The following is a 25,090-nucleotide window of genomic DNA, read 5'->3' as shown; positions in this document are numbered from 1 at the left end:
TTCTGCACTCAGCAGATTTTTATCACTTTACTGCAAGCTGGGCTTTCAGCTGTCAAGGTTATAAACTCTGGAGTTCTCTCTTTAAACTTCTCTGTCTCACTGTTTTTCTCTATAAGATGCCCTATAAAAACAACAATTTTGACTAACTCTTCAATCATCTATTTTGATATGTATCCCTTCCGCTCAGCAACTAACTTTGTCAAATCTCTGTTTACTGCTGCTCCTTTTAAGTGCCTTCAAATGTTTCCTGATATAAAAGACACTTGTAAAATTCAACCTGACATTGGTTTTAGACAAATTCCTTTTGGGACATTAAGATCAGATGAGATTATGGAATGGATAAAGAGGAGGTGCTGCAAAGACCAGTCAAACTTGGTGGATAAATTATCTGTTCTGGATATGATGCATCCTCAGTTGCTGGAGAAGTAAGGTAGGTGATAGCCCAGGGCTTTCAAACGTACATAGATCAAGCACCTGAGCACCAGAGAATTGTATAAAATTAGTTTAAGGATTAACCCAGTAACTATAGTCCAACAAATTTAATTCGATGGTGAGGAAAGTTCTTCAAACAATCGGCAGTCAATTGGACAACTGAGAATTGATTCAAGAAAGCCAGTCTTGATTTGTTAAAGGCAGATCCTCTCTAAATTCAGATAGCATGTTATGATGAAGAAGCAGATGAAATTTCCAATTAGCGTTTCATAAAATCTCAATTTGTTACCAAGGTTGAAGCCTCTGGAATAAAAAGGGCTACAGCAAACAGCATAGAAACTTGGCTAGTTAACAGGAACCAAAGTATGGTTGTAAGGGAACTGCTTTTAGGCTGGAGGGCAGTGACCGTAGATTTCCACACAAGGGATTACTAGGACCTCTGGTTTTCTTGATATATGTTGTTCACTGACTTGAGAAAGCAAGGCACTTTTTCCAAATTTGCAGATGACACAAAAGTTGAAGGCCTAGGAGAAAAGTAACAGCAAGGTTCCCAGACTGGATGCAACACTCCAGTTCTATCTGAACAGGCTGGAAAAAAGAGGTGGTAGGTTAAAAGGCAAAATTGAATGATAAGCAATGAGAAATGTTCCAATTGATAAGAAAAATGAGGAGGAATATAGACAGGAATATAAACTAAATTATAAAGGAGAGGCTGCGTGTAGGTTTAATATAAGTGGGTGTTTGATGGCTGATCCAGACTGAGGGCTGAAGAATCAGTTTTTCTTGTTATATTATTCTATGACTCTATAACATCCAAACAGGCACCATGGGAGCAGTAGTAATACAATGCATAATTTTCTGAAAAATGTCATTCTGTTTGATGACAGCTGTCACAATATTAATGAAATAAGACATTAACTGTAATGGGATTTTGACTGAAATTGCTAATGTCTATTGTTTCCAATCTGACATCCCTTTCTGTGCTTTTAAATCACTTCACCACCTCAATTTTCAAACCTTTGTAGCAGCTGCACCCTGCCAAAATTCCCAGCTTTTCTAAAGCTATTGTCTCCTTACTGTGATACACTTATTTAGGCATGTAAACAGGAAATTCTGCAGGTGCTGGGATTGTAGTGGAATACCCTAAATTGTTGGAGAAACTCAGCAGGTATCGCAGCATCTATTGGAAGAAACAGGTAAAAAAGGCTTTGGGCCTGAGCCCTTTGTCAATAATGAGCAAAATACAGGCAGTCTCCTGAATAAAAAGGTCAGAGGACAGGGAGGAGGGGAGGAGAGAAGGGTGGAAGGGGCAAGGGAAGAAGGACAGACTGATGGGTCAGAGGTCACGATGAATATAGGTAGAAGGGTGGAAGAGAAAAAAGCTGAGGTGACGGGGAAGGGTAGCTAAGTGGAGAGGGATGCAAAGGGGGTGGGGAGCTGGAGGAAAGGAGACATAGGGATAGGGAAAGAGGGGAGAAAGGGGGGCTTAACAGAAGCTGGAGAAATCGATGTTAATACCGCCTTGTCAGAGAGTGCCCAGTTGGAATATTAGGTATTGTACCTCCACTTTGTGGATAGCCTCACTTTAGCAGTACATAAGGCATCCAACATGTTAATGTGTGAATGATTTATGGAATTAAAATGATTGAGCACTGGGAGGTTGCCATTATTGCAGCTGACAGAACAAAGGTGCTCCACAAAGCAGTCTCCCAGTCTACGGCCAATCTCTTCAAAATAGAGGAGGCCACAATGGGAGCACCAGGTGCAGTGGATGCCCTCTGCCGATTCACAAGTGAATCCCAGAGGGAGCGGTCCCTGCGGAAAGCAGAAAGGCGAGGGGAGGGGAGGGAAGGGGAATATGTTCCTGGTGGTGGGATCACATTCTAGGTGGTGGAATTGTGGAAGATAATGTGTTGGATGTGGAGGTTGGCGGGGAAGGGGGAGGTGGGGGAGTAGGTGAAGACAAGAAGAATCTTGTCCTTGCTGCGCCTCAGAGGCCTAGGAGAGACATACAGGAAAGAGAGGAGATGCAAGTAAAGGCTGATTTTATGGTAGTTGAGGAAAAACCATATTTTTTGAAGAAGGAGGAAGAAGGAGGAATGTTCTGGAATGGAAGTCCTCATCCTGGGAGCAGATGCAATGGAGATGGAAGAATTGAAAGGAATAGAATCCCTACAGGGGGTAGGATGTGAAGAAATGTGGTCGAGGTAACAGTGGGAGTTGGTAGGTTTGTACCAAATATCTGTAGAGAGTTTGTCTCCTAAGATGGAAGCAGGGAGATTGAGAGAGGGGAGAGGGTTGCTGAGATGTACCAAGTAAATTTGAGGTTGGGGTGAAAACTAGCATCAAAGTGGATAACTTTTACGAGCTTATCATGGGTGCAGGAGGCATCACCAATGTAGTTGTCAATATAGCAGAGGAGCCTTGTAATATGGATTGTTCCACATTCCCAGCAAAAAAGGCAGGCATAGCCACAACCTATGAGGGTATCCATGGCTTCCTCCTTGACTTGGAGAAAGTGGGATGGTTATTGAGAGTGAGAACAAACTTTGTCAGGCGGAGGAAATCCACCTATGACCTCCTATCTCATAGCCTGTCCTCCTCCCCCTGCTCCTCCCCTCCCTCCCTCTCCCCACCTTTTTATTCAGGCCTGCTTTTTGCTTATACCTTGATGAAGGGCTCAGGTCCAAAATGTTGGTGACCCTTTACTTCCTATAGATGACCTGCTGAGTTTCTCCAGTACTTTTGCGTATTCCTCTTATTTAGGCGCGTGCCTTCTGTCAATGAGGTCCATATTAAAGGTGTTGCCCCTCATTGAAAGGACTAAGATTCTATCAGATTATCTCCCAAATATATTACAATAAATTTGGTGTTGCACTCTCTACCCCTACATCATCATTATTTGCTCGTCTAATTTTAATCTCTGTTGATATGCTGCCTCAATGGCTGAGAAGGTTTTGCTCATCTCTGGTCTATCAGTATCATATACATGTGTGGCAGAGTGACTGTGATAAATGTTGGCAGATAACAGATGACAGCTGGTGTCCTGAAGCACAATATACCCTAAGCACAATAATGCCAGCTCCCCTTATTTGCAGCTTCCTTAAGGGTAATATCCTGTGAATTAAATTCAAAGTTGCAGCATAAATGTAGTCTGAAAGCCCTCCAACTAGTGAATATAAAGCCTACTGAAATACAAGAGAACATCCAAATTTTGCTCAATAATTACTTATGTCAAAATAGCTGAATTGTCAGTGACAGTAAAAGCCATTTAATTCATGCGCCTCATCACCTTTAGCCATATTACGTGTGAAAGAAAACAGCTCAATTCCACAAATGGTTGCATGAATATCATGGGAGAAGTCAAAAAGATGCAAACTACCCTCATGTCATTTATTTAAATAGCTGATGAATAATTATAACCTATTGCTTTTGAAACACAATTTTTGCTTGCCAAGTAATCAGCAGTTTTAATGTTCCAGTAAAGTGCATTACAACAGTTAATTGGATAGACTCAGTTTACTTTCCATACATTTGTCTGAGAGTTGACACATCAAAAAATGTCTCCTGGGTCACAAACCATGCAAAACAAATTGGAGTCTGGGAATAAGTGATTAGAAAGTGTAAGTACTGTGTAACAATAATTGTTAGCTAAATCAAGGTTAAATTCAGTCAATAGATGTCTCCAGTATAAAATCGTTTTTGAACCTTACGAGGCCTTGCTTTTTAACCAAATACATCTGTCTTGGTTTTTGTCTCTTTCATATGCTTATAATAATTATAATGTTTTATTTTTTGTCAAATGATCCCTGACCTTGTGATTTAGCATACCCTTTCCCTTATTAAACAGCAAGCCCTGTAAGCTTCACCAGTTACATTGCCATAGCAGATGACTGCCCTTGGAGCCACTGTAACCTGAGGCTATTTCCCAGCTGATAAGCAAGGTCAACAGGGAGCAGAGATTTCCCAGTTAAAGTTACTCACAGTTTTGTTTTGAGGGATGGTTAAAGCTTCCACCCCCCCCCCCCAAAAAAAAGGCAGAATCCAATGATCTTGAATATTTTAAAAATATCTTTGACATTCAAAATCAATTAAAATACTTTTAATAAATTCAAACTGTTTGTCAGGAATTTAAACAATTATGACAGCTAATTAGAGACAAATGCACCAGTCATTTAAAAGAAATTACACTGTTTCTTCCAGGTTCAGTAGACTTTGGCTGGGTTAGCTGGAACAGATTCCCCAATTTACATGCTGGGAAATGTGGGGAAGCTTGAATTTCCATACCGAAGAGCCCAGTTGTCCTCGAACTGGCAATCAACCAACCAGAATTTTGACATTTCCACATTTGTACAGGAACTCCACAAATACACCCATTACTTTCGTAAAATCCAGAAATCCAAGTGTAACTAGGAAGATATAGCCTTCAAGCTATACTTCCTTAATGAGAAATATATTGACCGAGTTTGAAGCATCAGTCCTGCCTGACATCTGTCGACAAATGCCATCCTTGTTCAAATAATTAGACTTCCTCAGAAACTGTAATAGCTGTCTGCTTAATAATGATGGCCAGAAAATTTCTTAACAGTTATTGTTATTTCAATAATGAATGGGTTATGACTACGATTGTAATTAGGAGGCCAAAAAAGGGAGAAAAGAGCTCAGTGAGAAATAGCTAAAATTTAATTAATTGATAAATAAAATTGTTAGATATTCTTAATTTCTTAATTTATATTTGAAATATTTTGCTGAGTGAATGAACAAAGCAGCCACATTTTAGCCACATGCAGATCCAAAATATATTCTGTGTAGTCTCTTTAAGTAATGTGGATGTTGCGAAGATAATAGTTTTTACCAACCAATTTATTCTTTATGAGCTTACTGCAACAAGTTATGGACCTTAATGTACAGAGAGGAAGGGTTAGTAGGGAAATGCAATTAAATATAGAAGCTAATGTATTTGGATATATCAAAAGCTGATTCAGAAAGGGTAGGGAAAGGGATCAGATTCAATTTTAGAATGAGATAATCCTGCATACTTTTAGCAAATCAATTTTGTTGCCAGTATCAGGCTTCTAATGAGACATGGAAACCTTAATTTCTTTTCACCAAACATTTCTAGTTCTTTGCAAGGTTGGAACTGCTTTCTTGATTCTCTTTGCACCCTCTACAATGCTTCATGATGGCAAGACCATTCCTGATATAAACATTTTGAAAAAAACTTCCCCCGAAAAGTCCCTTTTCTAATCTTTTTCTCAAACCAAAAGTCTTCGTCAGCAGATTACACACACCATCTTCTCTGTACTTCTTGTTCCCAGCTGATACTAAAGGCTGTCAACATGGGAAAAATGTATGCACATAACTGACAGCAGTACTGGATACCTAAATGATATCCTGTACACTCTTCTGCTTTCATGCCAATAGCCCACAGAGAAAATATCAATCTTGTGAAAAGGTACACGCAAAGCAATGTGCATGCAGTATAAAGTAGTTTGCACTTGGAAAATCCTGCTGTGGGGCATTTATATTTAATCTGCCAATGCATTCTGCAAATCTGAAATTATCAAATCATATGGTGATGTTAATTAGTTAATTAAATATAGTTAATTATGTCATTTTGATACTACTTATCTCATCACTGACCTGAGATTACATCACTGACACCTTAATTGTCAAGCTCAATTACAACCCATAATCCTTTTAAATTGGTTTAATTAAAAAGCAATGCAAATTCCACATAACATTTGAACAACTTACTTTCATTCTGACTCTCATCTATTCTGCTTGCTTTGTTGCATTTGCTCTTATTACTCTTTGTGCGTATTAAGAAAAGGTATTAGTTTTCTAAGCAGCGTTTCAGGTGGACTCATAATTACTTACTGATTGTTTTATTTCTCAGATTTCCCTCGTTCTTTCCGACTCCAATCTTCTTGACCTGTGACGTAGCTGTAAATAACCTCCAATGAAAGCGGCTTGTCTCTGGAAGTTGTGGGAAGAGAAGGTGAGCTGCGAGATGAGGTGAAACAAAGGCTGCCTTGATGAGAGGAAGGTTTCTTACAACTTTTGGAGTTTTCCACTTGCTGAGAACACCTTTGGAGACCTGCACAGACAGATGTTGAAAGAGGCAAGCAGGACGGTTGAAAAGATGAATAAGCATTTTCACTTACACTTGTGGTGCCCCCATTTCTCTTAGGACATGTGGGTTTGGTGTTTCCACCAGAAATTATTTCATGCTGTAATTCATCAGACTGATTGGCTGCATCAAGACTGAGAGGCGATGCATCTTCATAGTTGAAAACAATGGTGCTGGAGCACTGGCTAGATCTTCTTAACATGGGCTTCTCTTTGGTTTTACTAAAGGATATCGACTGATGAATACCTGAATGTGTTGGTACTTTGATGATGTTATGAGTTGATTCCAGCCCAGTAAGCTCAGGACTTTGTGCAGTAACACTTCCTCTTGTCTTCTTCTGACTGTCTGGTGCACAGCTATTTTGGACTTCATTTGTTTTCTTTGCTCTTCTGTTGTGATTTGCATTGTTTTCAGCAGATCCAGTATTTCTGCTTTCTTCATTATGCTGATCACTTTGCAAAGCAAGAGCAAATAGGCAGTCCTCAATGCTAGCTTGCTTACATAACTGCCTGTTCTCCATCGAGTTCATTTTTAAGGAGGCCATGTGTCTAATACTGTACTCCAATAGCTGTGACACATAATGATCTGCATCTTGTTGTCTTGGATTGATGGAATTACCCTGATGTTCCTTCGTTGGTCCTGAACGGCAATCATTTTTGTTGCGACTGCTCAATGCGTCAAATATGCTGTGTTTTCCAACCACAGCAAAGCAAGAAGAACACAGCATCAACTCAGGAAGATTTGACTCCACTGATTTCCTGCAGTTTGGGCAAAGGATGGCTTTACTGATTTTCATAATGATCATAGGGTCTGATTTTCCTGTCTTCTCTCTTGATGTGGTGAATGTCTTGTTCAACTCTCCTTGAAGAGAGGAGGCCAATAACATATCCCTTTGTAATAAGGTCACTTCATTTGCAAAGCTATGATTACTCTCCAAGTGCCCAAGACCTTTGGCCCTGGACATTAAATTGGTTGATGGTTGGACATCATTTGTTAATTTAACAAATGTTGCATTCTGATCATATGTTCGATTCTCAGTTTTACCATTCTGGCTCATTGATGTTGTTCTGGCTGGATTGTTAATCTCCCTCTCCTTTGGAACTCCATCAATGCAGGAAATAGAATGGCCCGTAGACATATTTGTTAAACTGATTATGTCTGTCCTTATTTGGTCATGGAGCTCAGTGTTATTTTGAATATTCAAACTGAATTCATTTGTTTCCGTCTTTTGCCTTAGCCAGTTTACCAAACCCATTGCCAAAGAAAGTTCAGTATCACAGAGTTTTAATAAGCATTCTTTACCTTTCCAGCTGCCTTGGAAGAACTCATGACAGTTTATATCCACAGTCGGAGATGCAGCCATGTTTTCTTCGGCTCCTACATAAAAACTATACATAGACAATGGAGTTTGGGGTTGAGGCACAATATTCTGCAATGAGGAGCCTTCTTCATCTAAAATAGGACTCATACTTGGCTCCTCGGGATCAAAGAAAAGTTCATAGAGGGCATCACCACTATAGCTGTCCCTGGGAAACTGTTTACTTCCACATGGACTTTGCAAACATTTACTTTCATCCTCTTCTTGTCCTGGAGAAAATGAATCATAGTACCCTTCATCACTAGTTGATGTTGATTCCTGATGGTCACTCTGTGGTGTCCCCAGTTCCACATAAGCATCCAAATTCTTTTCAGTTTCTTCAACATCTTCTTTCTCTATGATTTTTTTAAATTGCAATGGTGAAAGAACTAACTGTTCAATCTCAGCATTGAGTCCAGCGGAGCGTTTTGCTTCTTCACTCATGGTCGACTCCTGAACTATTTCATTTGCTGTGTCAGAGTTGCTTGCATTTTTCCAAAATCCATTTAGCTCCAAGCCATCTGTTTGTCCCGGAGATGCAAGTTGTTCCCCTCCACCTTGGAAAGATTCTCCCGAAGGAGTCTGTTTGTCTTCTCTTCTTTCAGTTGCATTTTTAAAACTATGACCTGATTCCAGTTGATCATTGTTTTCTTCATCAGCAAAGATTTCCCCACAGCCTGTGAGGGAATCAAAGCTCTTCAAAGAAGCAACATCTTCACAGAGAGTGCTGCTACATTCAAAGGATGAATCTGAGGGTGGGTCACTATCAGTAAAGTATTGTGCCAAAGAATCACCAGCATGAGTTAAGATCTTTGAATTTCTGGATATAGTTTTATTAGGTCGTAACGTCATTTTACCACTAAAAATTTTGGAATCTGTTTTGTTGTCCTTTGTTCTCAATGGCATCTTTTCCTGTCTGCTTCTTCTTATTGTAAATAGACCCCTGAAGCCCCTTTTAGGCTTTCTCAGTGAAAGCCGTCTGTTTGCAATGCATTTTGTGATTGATGGAAGTGATTGTGAGGAAGGACTTTGAAGCTCAATCACTGAACGTCTAGATTGGACTTTTACCCTGCTTTCACACAATCTATTCATGACAAAAGGCCCAGTGGGTCTTTCTGAGAAATGTTTAGCTTTATTTCTCTCACCTGATGTCACGACTTTATCTTCTTGGGGTTTGTCCACTTGTGCATAATCACCATCTTGTGCCATGGATACAACACAGTCATGGGTCTTGCTTTTTCGTACAGACCTCTGCACATTCCAAACTCCCAACTGATCCTCTCCTGTGTCTCCTTGTGTAGAGGTACTTATACTGTTCTGAGCTTGCCCTGTTCTCAACAATAATCTCTTCACTTTTTCATCTATGGAGCTTCCTCCACTTGTAAGTGAAAACTTATTGACTGATCTTCTCTCAAAGTCAAAGTCAATGAAGGTTTCTGCATTTTTAACAGCCTGTTGCAAACTATATTTCCGAAAGTTTCTCGCTCTTCTTGAATCCATTATCATGAGTCGTGTATTCTCTATTGGGAGGAGAAAAGAATAAGTTGTACCATTTTTAATTCCCATTTCATACTGATAGAATTATCTTGCATAGGGAAATATGCATTTAGGCAATGTAGCGCACCAATCGGTAAACTGAGGGTCAGAGGTTAGAAAACAAATATTTCTTTTTATCTTCAGCACTAAAATGAAACAGCACAAAATTATAATGATTGTCCAAAATGTCCTTTCTTCCTTTAACTTCATCATTAAAATGCATAAAATATAAACTAAAAGTTGCTCTCAATATCTTGATTCCACTCTCAAAGAATTTGTTGACCTAGTGTAGAACAATACATTATGACTACTATTCAGTTCTTTATGCCAACCAGGTGACTGCGATTATCAATCTGTACCAAACTGTAGACAGACAATTGATTGAGAAAGTGCATGGTTACAATCTATACATAAGAAAAGCTTATTTAATCATATAAATTTAACTCGTGCTCTGGAAGAGTACAAACTAATGCACTGTGTCTCAAAGGTCAAGGGCATTTTTGTAATTATGTACAAGTTACATTAGTGTTAATTGGCAATAAAAGAAAGTTAAGATTTGAACTTAAAAAATTTAATAGACCAGCAGGTTACTGATTTTTAAAAATATTAGTATTGATTTAATAGTAAAAAAAAGTACATGAATCATTGCTTTGGAATACCATTAAAGATCGTCAATGTAGGATGTTGAGACTTAAAACAAACTATTGTATTGTAACATAATCTGGGGACCATGACTTATATGCCCTTGGAATTTCAGGGTAATCAGATTTACGTCAATTTGATGAAGACCCATGAATAAATAATGAGACATTGCTTTCAATGTTTATCAAGATGATAATGAGAGGATATAACTTTTAAATAATTGCAAAAGAAATTAAAAGAAAATAATAAATCTTCATGCAAAGAGTAATTAAAATGTTGAGAGGCAATACTGATGATGGTTCATCAGGCTGCCAAGAGGATAAAAGCAGAATCTTATAGGGGCTTCTATGATGAAAGATGAAAACAGCAAGGCCTTGCCTCAAACATAAAACGGTAAATGGTTTTTTCTTGTTTAGATACAAAGCCGTATCTCAACTGAGGAGGAATTTACAAAGAAATTGGGGAAATCCCTTTGTCCTGGTCCATGTACAAACAAACAACATGATTAGGTTGATTGATAATTTATGACAAGAGTAGTAATGAAGTTAGAAACTACAGTGAAATGTAAAGCCTCAAAGGAATAATCACTATGAGGGAAGAACCTCTGGTTTACTGCCGAAAGCACATATAAATTAGCATAAAAACAAATAGATCAAAATGGGATGGTATAGTGGGAAACTTACTGGACTAGTCCAAGAAATTTGGACCAATGACCTGAGTTGGAAAGCCATGGTGGTGGTTGGGGAATTCAAATCCATCTAACTCAATCAATCTAATTTTTTTTTAAATAGCTGGTCTCATAAATGTTTAGCATAGATATACCCAATCATTATAAAAATCTATCCAGTTCACTCCTATCCTTCAAGAAAGGAAATATCATCCTTATCTCGACTGACCTAAATATCCTCACCAAATTGTTGGCTCTTAATTGCCTCTTCAAATTACAAGCAATAGATGGTCAGGGATAGCCAATAAGTGCTGGGCTTTTCCTATAAATAGAAAAATATAGTGAAACAAAAGTGAATGGCTTGGTAAGTAGAACTTCATTTTCATGAGGCACAGCTATCAGAACTGAGAAACGAAGGATCTCCATTGGAACTGGAATTGTGTTAGTGTTGTGTATTATATTTCCATATTTCTGTCGCATTTGTGGCTATTGATTAAGTGAGCAGACCTCTAAATGTATTCATTTCCTAAATTTTATAATAAATTTGGTTCATAATTAAAATGAAGATATGAATTAAATAGGGGCAGGAGAAGGCTATTTGAATCTGTATCACAATTAATTAGATCATGGCTGATCTGTTTCTTAACAAATTAGAAACATAGAAAAATAGGTGCAGGAGTGGGCCATTTGGCCCTTCAAGCCTACACTGCCATTCAATATGATCATGGCTGATCAGTACCCAGTTCCTGCCTTCTCCCCATACCCCTTGATCCCCTTAGCCACAAGGGCCACATCTAACCTCACTTAAATATTGACAAGAAACTGGTCTCAACTACTTCCTGTGGCAAAGAATTCCACAGATCTACCATCCTCTGAGAGAAGAATTTTTTTCTCATCTCAGTCCTAAAAAAACTTTCCCCTTATCCTTAAACTGTGACCCCTGGTTCTGGTTTTTCCCAGCATTGGAAACAGCCTATCTGCATCTAGTCTGTCTAATCCCTTAAGAATTTTATATGTTTCTATAAGATCCCCCCCCTCAATCTTCTAAATTCCAGAGAATACGTCTAATTTATCCAACCTTTCTTCATATGCAAGTCCTTCCATCCCTAGTATCATTCTAATGAATTTGCACGCCCTTCGTGGCGAGGATGTCCTTCCTCAGATCAAAACTGCATGCAGTACTCCAGATGTGGTCTCATCAAGGCCCTGTACAGCTGCAGCAGGATCTTCCTACTCCTGGACTCAAATTCCCTTGCTATGAACGCCAACATAGCATTCACCCTCATCACCGCCTGCTGCACTTGCACGCACACTTTCAATGACTGATGCACAGCAACACCCAAGTCTCTCTGCATCTCCCCTTTTCCTAAACAGATACCATTTATATAATCATCCTCTTTCCTGTTCTTATAGTCCTATCCATTAATAATACTCCTCAACGAAAACCTATTAATCAAAGTTTTGAAATTTTCAATTGATCATTCAACCTTATCATATTTTGTGGGGGTATAGTTCCAGATATCCACTCCCATTTATGTGGAGAAGAGCTTCCTGATACTGCTCCAGATTCCACAGTTTTTTTGCAGTTTGTTTACCTACAAAACGACAATGCATTGCACCTCGAGAATTAATTTGCCCACTTTTTCCCATGCTGGTGTTGTTACTACCTCCCTACTGCCTGGAACTTTGTTCCTCACTATCAACCACACTGAAAATGTTGGTATCATCGACAGCAATTTAGCAAAATCAGCAATTTAACTTCAAGAAATATTCGCCCAAATACTGAAACCAACCACTCCCACATTTACAATTATTAAGACACTCCTTGAACATTGTCCATTGTTTTTTCTCTCTCTAAACTACCTTTGCTATTTGATTGGCTACTTTTCCTTGGAATTGCACGGCTTTCACATTCCTGATCAATCTTTTTCCAAATATTTTGTCAAAATCTATGTCATTTTCTCATTACCATGTTGGCCTTTCCTATCACCACCCCCTAAAAAAAGAATCATGAGACAGACACAGCCTTCCCTTAACAAATCCATACTAAATATCCTTGATTTTACTCTATATTTCTCCTAAATGATTTATGTTGACACACAGATGTTTTCAATAATTGGGCCACAGCCAATGTTAGGCTGCTGACTTACAGGTTTATTCCTGACTTTTTTTAAACATCAACCATCTTTCTTTCCTCCATCAACACCATCTCTGAACCTAAAGAGGTCCAAAAAATAATTACCAAACCTTTGTTATATTTTCCATTGCTTCTTTCAAGAGCCAGGGATAAAATTTACTCTAAATAGATGACTTGTCCACATATGGAGATCTTTGAACACTTAATATGTTTTTTTCTCTCTATTTGTTATTTCTAAATATTCATATTCTACCTCTTCATTGTCAAGTCTGTATCACTCTGCTCTTCCATGAAAGCAGATGCTAAGAATTCAACTTGAATTGTAATTCTATCTCCTACTCACAAACTAACATTTTGATTTTTAATAGGACATATTCCATCCTTTTATATCTTCTCATTCACTATTTTAAAAATCGAATGAATATCTTTTGGTGTATCTGCCACTTCATTTTCAGATGCCATCTTTGCCTTTTTAATTTGCCTTTAAATTTCACTCCTGTACATCTTGTACCTCTCTACCCTTTTGCAATGTTGAGGTCTTGGTAGTAGCCATAGGTTTTTTTTTGCTTCTCCTGCCCCATATATTCGCCAACATCCACAGACTAGATTTAGGATGCCCCCTTTCTGTTACGAGAACCACCACCTTTTTCACAACTATCCATTGCTTGATACTGAATGACCTTGAACTAGCTGTTTCCAGTCCAACAGTATATTAAGATATGATTTTTTTGCTGAATATTGGTCTGTTAAGTAAAATGGCTTTATCCCAAATTATAAATTTCTCTCGGTTCCTTTCCATGATCATACTAAATTTTACCAAATTACCATCATTCCCTCCAAGGCATTCCCCCAATCTTTCTATTTTTTTGAGATTCGTTCCTGAAAGTCACATGTCTTACTCGTTATGTTTGTTCAGTATTGATTTGAAAAAGAAGGGCATTTCAAGAATTCTGATACTCCAACACCATCTACTCGAATGTTTATCAGTTACTGCCTCTATGTTCTCAAAAGCTTGCCCACTTATTTGTCTTCAATCTCTCCTTGACTTTTGGGGAACCCCAAGTATGTTCCCAGCAGTCCATTTGCTCAACTCAAATGGACTTTAAAAGCAATTTGAATTAGTACTTGAAGAACTATTATATACATTTTGACATCTGTTGATTTATCTGGTAACTCCTTTTAACTGCTGTCTGAACAAAAATGGTCATATTCCCTCTTTTGCATCTGTCTGTCTTGCATGGAAATGGTGAACCAAGAGTGATGAGATGCCATTCCTATCTATCTTTAAACTATATTTTAGTACTGACTATAACTTCAAATTCCCACATCTCTTTCTATCCCATCACTACATCATTTTAACTCTAATGCTCCTTACATTAATGTAATTAAGTGTACAAAACATTTTTATTTATTTTATTCTCATTAAGAGATACCAGCAACCTCTCCAGGTTCCAGAATCTGCAGTTCTTGCATCTCACCAAATGAAATATGTCCACAAATATCAATACAAACATGAAGTCAGGTAACACAACAAAGAATACTGTAAAATCAATATTGGCATTCCTGGTGCTAAATTAAGAAAATCTCTAATTTGGCCTGTGATAAAATATAGGACTAATGCACAAACTCCCAACACATATGGAGTGTGCAACAAAGATGTTATCACTAATGGTCTAATGTAGGTGGTATTTTACCCCCAAAGTATTGACATTTTCCTCTTGAGAAGGCAATGCATAACAGGTCTGTTTATATGATTATATATTCGTACCTTGTTTACGTTTAAAATATTTTTCCAAATTAATTTGATCAAAAATCAAGAGAATTTTGGTGGAGACAAGGACAGTATTAAACTGCTGTCTGTAGGAGAGAATATGGTACCACGATCATTGCAATAGTACTGTACTGTAATTTAGTAATAAATAGTACGTAAAATATTCTCAGAGGATTGAGTAATTACTCCATTCTCAACAAAACTGGCCTAACTGTAAATAAATATCTAATCTATAAAAGAATATTTACCAGGATCATTCATAGAGTTCCCTTGCTTGCTGGTAAATTCAAAATGAACATATAATCTCATTACATTGCTGCTGGGTATAAGCAGTGAAGACTAAAATGAAGCGAGGATCATCTCGCATAAATGTGCCCAAGCATGTTGGGCAGTAAAGTGAAGCGGCTGCGTTCTACATGATTGGACAGCAAACTTGTCACTCGGACATGATTTCAAACACTGCTTATTTTGCACAATAAATTCAAGGCCATAAGTCACACATCGTAATATCATAGGAGGCTCTGCAATTAACATCCTAGTGCTGTTATAACAAATTGTAATGAGGGTAACATTCACTATAAATTGGTTTGCAAATTGGCAGGGATTTGCTTTATAAAATTCTGCTGCGCATTTTGAACCTGACAAGACCAGCACAGCGATGGCAATTAGATTATTTTGAACTCACAGATTTTCTACTCGCTGAATGATTTCATCACATAAAATGTGACCTGGACGAGAACACTAGATGCATTTCTCTTCGATCTTAGAGGTTTGCTTTCACGTGAGAAATGTCCCTTCGTGGGCGCTGCATATTGCCGGTGACGGGAACATCTGCACAGGAAAATGGATTCTACGCCGTTGCAGGCGAGTTGGCCATTTTCAGCACTAAGGCTAGTTCCAGCTTGGGGCAGCTGCTCTCTCACGCCGCGGAGTCAGACTGGTCACTGACTGAGCAGCAAACATCGAGCACAAATGATCAACTCACGGTCAACCGAGTGAATCAGCAAACCACCCAAATCTTCTACCTTTCTTTTATCGTGTCCAAATTATCCACCCAGTCGCATTCTCGTGTTCATCCCAGGGAAAACTCTTCCCCTTTGCAGTGGCTGCACCAGTTTCCCCAGATACCTTTCCCCGACTGTGACATTTGTCATTCTTAACTCGGCTGGGAGGTGGTTGCCTGAATAACCTCGCCTGCCATGAACAGTTCACCGCTGAACGATTCCACTTCCAATGTCATTCAACCCATTTTCTTTCAATCTCCTTGCACAAAGATCCCGGGGTTGGTTATTATGAAAGATCAATTTGCTTCTGACACGCCACGTTTCTCTCGGCACTTGCCCTGATTTGTAGGAAGACATCATACCTGTAACACGGCGAGTTCGTCGGCTCTGTCCAAGACTAAGCCACCTCTGAACAGTAGTGGACTCTACTGTTTGGCCCTTCTCTGCCATTCACTGCAAACGTTGACGGTCGACATACCAACTCGCTGTCTCCACATCATCGAATCTAGTGCTTGGAGCAAAATCTTCGGCGAGGGAAAGCATTCCCCGAGAGAAATCAGTAAATTCAACGGGACAGAATGGATCTGTGGTGAGATTAAAATCAGAGTGAACCCCCCCACCATAATAATAACCAACCAGAACGTTGCCATGTGCACAAGCAGACTGTCTGTGCCAGAAACTGCAATGGTCTCCCTCATATTTTGGGGGATTCAAATAAAATGGTGACGATCTGATCGTACACACTTTGGGCAACTGTTAAATTATTGATCTTGTTGCTTGGAGAACGGGGACAGTTCGCGCTGTAACAATTCTTACATTAATATTTATACTGTGTTTACATAATCAAATATATTAAGGTGTTGAACAAACAGGATTCACATTTGAAAGAACCTATTTTTAAACATTGGAACACCGAATTTGAGAAAAGGCTTTTGCTAAATATTTCGCTTGAATGTTTAATCAAGCCCCAGTTTTGGAATGAGACGTGAGCAGAATAAAGCATTCGGTGTTTGATTAAATAACCGCGACAAAAGAAAATCGCATAAAACAATACCTTGATTTATCGATGATGCCTGTCAAATTAACCGAATTATTCAAGCAGATGGTTCCTCTGGCAGTCTGTTATGTGGCTGGCCAGTGCTTTAAAAATGTTTATCCAAATCCATTGTGAGCCGTCCGATTCCCATGAGCGTGTTCTGCAACAGTATTCTGCTACACTTCACCATACCGCCTCTTCAAAATGAGAGGGATATTTAATGCCAAGGTAATGCCTTTCTGCCGCATCTCTTGGGTTTGTGTTACATTCCTACAGTGCGTGTTGGTACGAAATTCACTAGTTTTAGTTGGCAGGAGCTTTTTCCCTCAGTAATTGATTGATTGACAGCTTATCTAACTACTTATACGTTGAGTCCCTCCGCCAGCAGGTGCTGAACTTGCTGTATGTGCCATTTGGAAAAAAAAGTACTGCGGTTATTTTCCTTGGCGATTCCAATAGAACCACCTCTACCATCAAGGACAGGAGCAGACCGAACATGGGAAAACAAGGACAAGGTTACTTCCTCATGCACCATCCTGACAGAAAAATAGTTCTCAATCTTGGTACTGCAATAGTTCAAAAGGTGACGCCATCATGTTCTCAAGGGCTGTGGATGACCAAACTTTAGGAGATTTCTTCATAGTTCCTCTGAGGAATGGAATTCAAGCTTTTGCATGTGTAGTGATTATAGTTCTTTTTCTCATGTTTCTTTCCTGGACATTTTGAACTACTCATCAAATCCACTCTGTGTTTGTATGGTCAGAATTTATGTTATGATTCTGAGACCTGCAGGTCAGTCTCTTTTGAAGATAGCCTGGTATGTTCACTTCCCAGATGAGGAAACTGACCTTATGAATTCACATCAGGTCAACATCTCCGCTATGTTTTGGTAGAGATTTCATCTATTCCAAGCAAGTGAGATATCTCATCATTCAACCCTCTTCCCAACCTTCTTCACCTCAATTCATTCAACATATTACAATCAGGAAATTTATTTGCGCACACACAGAAGTTAAAACCAGAGAATATAGAACATAAAACAGTACAGAACAAGCCTTTCATGGACTGTGATGACTATATTGCCAAATTAAACATAATACATATCCTTCCAATCCCTGCCCATTAATGAGCCTATTTAAATGCCACTTAACCTTCACTATCATATCTGCTTCCATCATTCCCTCCCCTCTTCAACAACTCCAGGCATCCACTACTAAACTTTCCTACCCTCTCACAATAAACTATGCTCCCTGTCTTATTTGACATTTTCTGCCTGCAATAAAGGCTCTGTCTACCCCAACCATTCTCAATGGGACCATACAGCCCTCCAGGATGCCACAGCACATTTACATTGTATTACCTCACGTATCATAACTTTTTAATGTTTTTATGTAGTTGTTGGGAGAGAAGTACAGAACAAAAAATAAATAAATGTAACTGCTTCACAGGGAAGGGGGCCCATAAACTGAGTAGGGTTCTAAGGGGGCCACAGCCAAAATAAAATTTGAGAATGGCTGATCTACCCTATCCATGCCATTTATAACTTTTGCTCTCTAATTCAGACAAGACCCTGGTGAACCTTTTCTTCACTCTCTCCAATTCCTTCCTGTAGTGTGAAGATCAGAAATCCACGCAATACTCCAAACATGACCTTAAATTGTTCTATATACAGTGTCTGCAAGATGAGCTCCAAACTCTTACAAAGTAAAAAAAAACACAATAATCCAGCATACTTGGAACATCTGGAGGTGCTGAATGAGAAGATTTTCCAGACTCTCAGAATTTAATTAACCATTATACAGTCAAACCAATTTTTTTCTAGTGACAGACCAGTTGAGATTAAAATGATTGCAGGAACGGCCAGGTGAGTGAAACGGAATATGGGATTCTGGGCCCTGACGAGTGAAAAAGAACGCATCGACCAGGCCTCTGGTATATTAAAGGGAACTTTGTAATCAGCACCTAATGATCCTGGTAAATAAACCATGAGGATTCCAAGTGGCCTAATAGGAGATTGTTGGAATTTTACTTGATCATCATCAAAACGTATAAGGGAACTAGTAAAATATTAAGTGTCCAGAAGACAAAAGGCCTTCACCAACTATCTTGTTTAAAACAGTACCATCTCCCATAAGTCATGATCCAGGAGATGCTGCAATTTCCATAACCCCAAACCCATCTTTCAGTGAATGCAGATATCAGTGATGTAATTCATTACTTACCTTCATTGGCTACTACTTGCTTTAGCTATGCAAAAAGACTCAATCCCAACACCAAGCTCATGGTCTACTGAACAACAGTGATCCAGTCCTTAGTGATGCATGCCTCAATGATATGGAATAAATTACAGAAAGATACTCAAAACATGAGAAAAGTATCACCAACATTACCAACAAAAATCCTCCATATGCATTGGTTGGAGAAGCAACCTAATCTTAGTGTCCTCTGTAAAGCCAACATATCACGGCATCAAATTACATCAATCAGCTCTTGTGGTTGCACCATATTGTCCATAAACATGACACCAGATTCCTGAAACATGTTTTCTATTCAGAATTCTCTGGGAGCACTTGTTTCTGGGAGAGGTGAGAGAGGTTGAGTCTTTTATTCTCTTTTTTGGCCATGGCTACCTTAAGACTGTGCTCAAAGTTTATGCCCCCCCCCCTCTGTGTGAAGCACTCAAGCTTATTTTTTTGATTTTATTTTTTATTTTTTAATCAAACATTTCCTTAAGATGTATCTCAGATATACATGTATATCATATATTTGTATTGGGAAGGGTTGTGGCTGTCATGTGACAGCACTGCTCCCTACCTAGTCAGAGGACACACCAGCTGTCAATCAAGGTTTGGTCCCGCCCCACCCATTAATGCACACCTGCTATTGGCCGCATGTACATTACCTGGACTGCACTGTCCAGCCTGCCTGGACTTGGCCTTGGGTCACTGGCTGCTGTAATTAGATTAACCCTCCTGTCACTGAGCTATTGGCCCCCAGTAAATGATGTGGGCTTGTCCCACCAGCACTATAAAGAGGCCACATGCTCTTTCTTCTCTCTCTTTTGCCAGCTTGGGACCACCCTGCTTCACTCCAGGCCTAGAAATGTGAAAGGGTGCTGGTGAAACTATTGGTAAGATGTGCACTGTTAAAAGGATTGGGAGCATTTAATTAGTGTTCTTTGTAGCATAGAGCCGTCCGTGCCTGTGCTGATTCGAGGGGTGGAGGGGCATCATAGTGATTTTACCTTGATCATTATATGTACCAGTTCATTGTGTGTGTGTGTGTGTGCTCTGCATCAGTTGCCTTCTGTAAATAAAATCCTTCCCTACATCAAAACTGTTCAGAGTCCTTGCCTTTGAGACCTACCAAACCTGTTTCCTCACTCACAACAATATTTGCCATAATTTTCCATATAATATTTATCTGAGGTTTACACTTATAGAGAGAAGAGAAAAGACAGAACAAGGAAAAGGAGAAAACTATTGTAAATAGGGAATGATCTTATTTTTTAACAACGTATTGGGAAGGGCTGTTCTTACAATTGGTTTGTAAGAATAAGGTCAGGCCTATGAAGTATGTAGTTAAACCATTTTCCCAGTATGAATCAAATAGTTCAAATTTATAATTAACAGATACTTTTATCTTCTCCATTTTATAAATGTCCATTATAATTTCCTTCCATGTGTTTAAAGTTGGGCTCTCCTGCTATAACCATTTCCTGGTAAGTCTTTTTACCAGCCAACAGCAATATTTTCATTAAATATTTATCACTTTTCAAGCATTCTTGAGGTATATACCTAAAATATATGGCCTTACTTCCTAAGGGTATTTCACATTTAAAAATGTTTTGTAGGGCATTGTGTATCCCCCCCACTCCAATAATCTTTGTTAACAAGGCAATCCCAAAAAATATGGTAATGGTTTGCATTTTGATTTCCACAATTTCTCCAGCAAACAGGGAGGTTGCTATCATAATGGGATTTCTGAAAGGGTGTAATAAAATATCTTATCAGATTTTTCCACCCAAGCTCCCTCCATTTCTGTGAACGGATACACTTCCATTGATTCCTTCATATTATTCTTCCTCAGACCAGATACAGTTATCCTTCCTTCATTTTCCCATTTTGTTTTTGCTAGGATGACCTAAACAGTGACCCCACAATCACCAGGAGTGGGTGTTATCAGTTCTCAGGACTTGAGCCATCAATCAACTAATCCAGTCACATGTGTGAGATGGCTTGCAAGCGTTCCCTAGAGACCAAGGGGATTGTAAATACTATAAATAGTTCTCTAATTGTAAATAAAAGGGTTTGATTTGGGTAAACACTGACTTCTGTGTTTAAATGAGGTGGAAGCCTACATTCCACACAATGTTTGCACAGCACAAATATTCGGCACATTTACAACAGTTTTAATATGTGAAGTCGACTATGTTTTAGGATTTAACAGCTCCTTATATACACTTGAAATTATTTTAATACCATTATCTGAATTGTATGCTTTTCTACAAAGTTCTTCAGCAAAAGGAGGTGTAAAGCACTCCTTCCATCTGAAAACATACAGGTCACCTTTGAGCAAGGTGTAGTACCTGTTTCGCCTCCCAATCAGGGTCATGTGAAGCACTGGATTGCAGATTCTACAAATTGGAATTTATGAATCTGCTCTCAATGGCCAGGTTTATCCATCCATTATGGACACTGCAACTGAAGAAGGTAATGGGAAACCACCAGTATTTTTCCCTTGTATAGTCATGAGCTCAACATCAACTACAATCTCAGCTCAAAGATGGACCCTTCACCAAAGGAGAACAGGAGAGGCAACAACTAAAATTTGTAGGGTCAGAGATCGTGATGGATGGAGAGACATGATCGCCCACAACAAACGGCGAGGCACCTGAATGAACAGTTCTATCAAACATGTACTTGCCTTGGTTACATTTTTAACTCTCCTATTAACATAATGTCTCATCTGAAAATACTGATAAAAGTCTTATTTTTCTAATAAGTGTTTCTATTTAAGCATTTCAAAACTGAATAATCCTTCTTTCATTATATTACAAAAAACTATTATTCCTTTAACTATCTGGCCCTTAAATCTAGCATCCAATTTATTCATCAAGAAACTCTAGTCATATGCACACCATTTAAGAATTGCAATATCTCCCTCTAGTTTATATTCTTTTATAGTACTTTTTCCATATTTTAAAAGTCCATTTAACGCATGGGTTGTCGATACATTTTATATATCTTTATAGGTTGTTATCAGCCAAAAATTGCCTGTATGGCAGGGGTGTCAAACTCAAATTCACGGAGGGCCAAAATTAAAAACTTGGACTAAGTTGAGGGCCGAACTAAATATTTATTGAAATTTTCAACAACATCTGCATGTTTTCTCTTCTTTCAACATATGTAATGTTAAACTTTAGGATATAACTTTAGGAGGATAATGTTACAGGTCAGGAGTAGGTAGCTCAAGTTCACTCTTTGCTTGACCTGAGGGAAACATATTTGGTCCCTGTGGAGATGTAGTCAGCATTCACAGGCTGTGTCCATTTTGGCCTGCATCAGGACTCAGCATTTCCTGCTCACTCCTCAGGCTCTAGGCCTCTATTCACCCTCGACCCACCATCCCTCTACCTGACCAGTCCTTTACCCAACCTCTACTCACCCCTCACTCCACTCGCTCTGCCTCTACCCACCCCATCCTATACACGCCCCTCTACTGCCTCTCCCCTCAACCTGTTCCTCCCTCTACCTGTCTCTCACCCTCTAATCACCCCTCCCCTACTCGCCCTGCCCCTCCCCTTTTACCTCTTCCCTATCCACCCCTCCTTCTACTCATCCCTCCCTCTAACTGCCCCTCGCTCCACCATAACTTCCCCTGCCCATTACTCCTCACCTACACCCTCTGCCCTCCCCTGCTTACCCACCCACTCAGGCCCAGCGCGCTGCCGATCAGCCTTTGCGGACAGCCACCATCTCTCCCTTCACATGCAGGGCCGAACCAGCTGTCCCTGAGGTCCGCACGGGTGCAAGCGCTGAAGGCCGTGGCGACCGGGAGAAGTGCGCTCGCGCTGTGGAAGAGCCATCCGGTGCCAGTCGCACGGGGCTAGCGCTGCCCGGGGGCCGTGAGCAGCCTGCCATGCCCATCGCGCCGACAGGAAATCACAGGCACTCGCCAATCCGCCGCACCGCTCAACAGGTGGGAGAAGTGACTGGTTGTGCGGGGAGCCTTCCAACTGGCTTGCCGGCTGATGACATCGACAGACTTCTCGTGTTACAATTTCTCGTGTTACAATGGGGAAGGATGTGCAATGAAGGGGGAGGATGGTGGGGGTGACATTACCAAAAAACAGCATCAGCTCTCGCTGCAGGGCGGGCCACCTCTAATACATTTTTGAAATGATCTTGCGGGCCAAATATAATTATATTGCGGGTCAAATTTGGCCCGCGGGCCAGAGTTTGACATGTGTGCTGTATGGGGATGTAAAGTACCTTCTCGATATAAAAAGCAGTCAATTTTAGTTGATTTCTTTGGTACTTCTACTGACTGCATTAAAATGTAATTTAAAAATTATGTTACGTTGGGTGAAAAAAAAGCAAAGCCTTTCCTCTGAGTGTAACTGTGGGCTGTGGTTCCAGAACAAACAGACGAATAGGAAATCATTCTTACCGAACATGTAGGAAAGAAGAAATCATAAACATACATATGACAAAAAACTTAAAAAGAAATTCTTAGAGAGCAATGGCCTGATCACAGTGAATCATTAGGGAACCTTAAGAACAAACTCAAGGATATGACAACGTAAAGAAATAATTCTTATAAAATGAAAATTTTAGTGAGATCCTTGAGCTTGATGTTCCTGTGCAAGTTTTTTGAAGTTAGGCTCCAAATTAGTTAGTAAGTGATAGTTGAAGGTCACTTCTTGTTGTAATATCAAGTCTGTTCCTACATTTTGTCAAGAAGATGCATAGCTGTATTCCCATTGAAAAAAAATTACACATAATCTTAGAAACTGACACACCTTTGTTAAAATATGGCAGCCATAATCTGACATACAAGGGAGCACAGCTGTAGCCACACCCTGATTTTAAAAAAGTTACAGAGATCTACCAATGGATGGATTAATAAAAGTAATTATATAAGGGGGTGGCTCCACAGCCTTTATGGACACTTACTGGAAGCACCGACACCATGTCCAGCCTCTCTTTTTTTCTTTCTCCCTTTTTTCACCTGTCTTTCCCTAGTTTTTTTGGGGGGAGGGGTGGTGGGAATGGGAGGGGAAGAAACACCACAGGTGTGCAGAATGCTGGGAGATATGGATATGTTCTGTGAGTCAGTGATGTTATCTCCTTGTTTATTGATGGAAAATGAAAAATAAAATATTTTAAAAAAAGAAAACTGCCTTACTGAATTCATATTCAACTTGGTATGTTAAGGGAAAGGCAATGAAAATCATTTCAGCCTTTTCCCATAGTTTTGGAAATCTATTCAGCAGATAACTCTGAACCCAAAAATCATTTTCTTTAATTGATTGAACTTATTGTGTGCAATTATATTTCTCTGAAAATTAAGCAACCTTTCTCTTTTCTATCTAACATTTTAAAGCTTCTTCTGCTTCTTTTTTTTCTCCCAGCAGGGTCTGAGGATGTTATGAGGCTGGTAAGATGGTTGATGTGGAAACATCACTCTTTCATGTAGGTAGCTGGAGATGGATGACAGGATAGATGGGTAAGTCATTAGGTAGTCCTCTTTCTGCCACTACCTTGGACTTGTATGCTCCCAAAGCATGAACTTAAGGCTCTCTATATCATCCTGAAAGCTCCTTCTTCATGGAGTTGTTGCAGCCGTTGGATTCCAGGAAGACATTGGGAATATTACATTTTTTTTCATAAATCATAAATCATAGATGGAATTTGTAGAAAAACATTCTTCCACACATCTATTTTTTTCACTGATTTTTCTTGACTGGTCTTTTTTTTTGTTCCATATTTTAAGCTTGGATCAGAGTGGTTCTGTAAACATGGGAAAAACAAATAGCTTTTTTCATGGTTTTCAGACAGTGCACAAATGCACAATGCACATATTATCAAAAATAGTATGCAGATATCACACTATTTACATACAGTAGAAAATTACCATTATGAATTCAACAATTTACCAAGTTAACAGAAGTTTACCTCATCAGCAACAACAATGAGTCATATTACAAAGAAGAGGTAGAAAATCTTGTGATAAGGTGCAAGAATAACAATCTGAGTTTCAACGAGGACAAGACAAAGGAGATGATCATGGACTTCGATTGGACCAGAAAACACCACCCTCCAGTACAGATTAATAACTCATTAATGGAGAGAGTAGGGAGCACCAAGTTC

This window comes from Narcine bancroftii, chromosome 9 (genome assembly GCF_036971445.1).
Source record: "Narcine bancroftii isolate sNarBan1 chromosome 9, sNarBan1.hap1, whole genome shotgun sequence".
Lineage (NCBI taxonomy): Eukaryota > Metazoa > Chordata > Chondrichthyes > Torpediniformes > Narcinidae > Narcine > Narcine bancroftii.
Note: the sequence above shows the minus strand (reverse complement) of the source record.